Here is a 3,120-nt window from a genome sequence, read left to right as displayed (position 1 = left end):
TGTGCTTTTAAACCCTATTCTGGGCAATTCCCCTCTATTATGTTTGTCTGTAGGGGAATACAGAATTATAGCACCTCATAAATGAAACTACAAAACCCAATCTACAAAGCCAAATAACAAGCTACTTGTTTACTTTAAAATAAAAAAGCAGTTCTGGAATCAGGTAAAGCAGCTTACAGGGTTAAAAGCCAATGTCTGCAGATAAAAAGGAAAGACTCTAATGCTGAGGGGGAACATTCTGTAGTCAGGGTTCAGCTTTAAAATAACAATAAAGTAAAGCAAAGGAAAAATATTTCTATTACAGTGTGGTAACATGATTCATTTGGAATGAGTGTTGTTCTCCCAAATCAGTCAAGCCCACCAGACAGAAGTCTACAGGGAAGTTTCTTTCTGGACACAGAGCCTGTTGGAAAGCCTTGCCAGCAGTGACAGTAGACCCCAAAACCCATGGATCAGAACAGCCTTTGGAAGTCTAATCTTTACCCTGATTTCAGACTATTAAGAAATTACTTGTGGCCAGTTTAATAAACAAACATTAAAAATCTTCCCCCAAAATTTGTTCAAATGTATTTTATACATTAGACAGTTCTTAACAAGGGAGAATACAATTTCTTGACACTTAACATTTAAAGGTTTTATTGGCCATATTAATCTTCCTCACAAAAGTTTTAAGTTATCTACAAGTTCTTTGAATGTGAAAGTAAGAAGAGAAGAAACACTGACAAATTTAGGGGGCCATGTGGGAGCAGAAACTTGGCAACAGTTTCTCAGGCATACTTTTTCTCCAGTAAATTTTTTTTGTAACTTTTCTGCAACCTCGCTTATTTCTACCCAAATTAACATGGTAACAGGAATGGTAGCATTCTTCTTATCTGTGGGTGGATTTGGAGCACATACAATAAGTATGTTGTTTTTTCCTGTTCAGGTGCATGGCATCTTGGGTGGAATCAGAACAATCAGCAATATGCTGCCTAAATTGGTGTCTGCCCACACTAAAAGATGTATTTTCTTATTTGTTATAGGTTTTAAATGGAAAATATGCACACTTTTTAAATTCATTGTCTTTCCTATAAAACAGTTTACAATTTTTGGAGTAAAAAGCATCTTCTTTTACTTCAGTAACTAGTACTTTGGGCAGCTCATCATTCTCTTCTTCATCTCTGCTTTTGCATTCGTTACTGCCACCTTCAGCTTGTATCTCATATGTTTTTTTGTGGAAAATGGTGAAGAAACTGTTTTATTATGGGTAATATCTTTGCCAAATAAACTGGAGTTTCCAGAAGAAAATGAAAATCCAGTCAGGGGGCTAAAGTGTAATGAGCCCAAGATAGAACTATACATTTTCTTGCCAAAATTAAATGAGGCAATTTTTGCTCTTACTGATGGGTCCATTTTATTTACAGAAACCCTCTCAATCTTCTTTTCAGATGTATCCTGTTTTGTTGCCGTGAAACAAAGATGTTGACTCTTGCTATAATTTTGTTGTCCCAAATAGGGAAGGTGTCTGTCTTGCAACTGACATTTTGTTAGTTTCACTTTCAGAATTCCTGTTGCCACTGCTCCTATGTTGTTGTTCAACACCTGCTGAATACTTCTCATAGTATTTAGAGATAGGCGTCAGATCATAGAGTGAGTTTGTATTCACGTGCTTCACTATTCAATCCTGAACAGAACAGTTGAAGGCAGCCAACTGCTTGTGATAGGCATTCCTGTGGCAGGCTGTACTACAGTTAAGGCCAGAGGAGGAGGCCTGCTGACTGTAGTTTTGGCATTTAAAATCTTTTTATCGACCAAGGAGATAGAGCCATTTGTAACAACAAATCCAAAGGCTGCATTGGTCTCAGTTGCTGCCCTTGCAGCACTGAGAGAAGAGCTGCTACCAGTAGACAGTCCTTCCAGAGGTTTCTCTCCAGCACCATAACCAAATCCAGACAACCTTCCTCCTCCAGAAGGTACAAACAAACCCTTAAAACCTTTAAAGGCTTCGCCACTATCAGATTCAAATCCAACATTTCTATGCTTTGCTTTCTTTATGGCTCTAATCTTCAAGACTTCCTCAGCGGCCGCTGAGAATTTTCCCACCTCTTTCTGCTTCGTTTCTTGATCCCAATTCTTATCTGTCAATTCCTTCTAAGCATTTCTTTTGTCCATTATTTCAAACCCCCAGGACAGCCACCGCGGCACTAGCTGGGTTGTGGGAGCGGCGAAAGCCTGGTGCACGACAGCGAGCAGGTGCGAGTTTGTAGCGAATGGCCTGGCATCTGAAGCTGTTGCAGTGTGCATAGTCATTTCTGGTGCACTGAAGATTCTCAATGGACTTGGCGGTCACCAAGCCCTGGGTCTCAAACACCATGTCCTCCAGGGGCCTCGTCTCTCTTATGTTCTGCAGTGAGGAAGAGATGTCTGCTCAGCCAGAAACTGCTGGGGGAACCTGCCTATGTGTGTTCTTAAATCTGAAATTTGGCTCTTCTAGACAGTTTATAGTTAGATCTTGTTTTCTCATCCATTCAACAACTTTATGTCTTTTCATTACAGGGTTTATTTACATTTAAAATAACGAATGATCCATAAGGATTTAGTATTGCCATTTTGTTGTTTCCTGTCTACCTTATAGTTTATTTCTCCTTTGTCTTATCTCTTCTGTTTACATGTGTTTGTTGATTTTTTGTTGTTACATTCTTTGACTCCTTTCTGATTTCTTTTATGTATCTTCTACAGGTATTTTTTTCATGGTTACTGTAAGGCTTACATATGACATCTTATATGACATCTTATATGACATCATATGGTTATAACAATATGATGTATATGAATGAGTATGAGTGATGTGATATGAATGATATATGAGTATATGAAGCCTCATAATACTTCAGTCACATACAAATATCCTAGAATTGTACTTCTCCTCCACAACACTTTATGTTCTTGATGTCACAAATCACATGCTATAATATTGTGTGTTAACATATTTTAATAGTTGTATTTTTATACTTTTGTATTTTAGCTTCTATATAAGAATTAAAATAATTTATGCATCACTGTTATGATATTATAGTACTTTGATTTATCCATATATTTACCATAACCAGCAAGCTTCATACTTTCACATGCTTTTGTACT

The 3,120-nt window shown here is 37.5% G+C and overlaps 1 pseudogene; it reads right to left on the bottom strand.

Moving 5' to 3' along the window:
* Positions 1-565: 565 nt before the first annotated feature.
* Positions 566-2,151, bottom strand: LOC106986297 (nuclear pore complex protein Nup50-like; annotated as a pseudogene).
* Between the last annotated feature and the right edge of the window lie 969 nt (positions 2,152-3,120).

Source organism: Acinonyx jubatus, chromosome X (assembly GCF_027475565.1).
Source record: "Acinonyx jubatus isolate Ajub_Pintada_27869175 chromosome X, VMU_Ajub_asm_v1.0, whole genome shotgun sequence".
Lineage (NCBI taxonomy): Eukaryota > Metazoa > Chordata > Mammalia > Carnivora > Felidae > Acinonyx > Acinonyx jubatus.
Note: the sequence above shows the minus strand (reverse complement) of the source record. Positions and strands in the feature narration are given on the sequence as shown.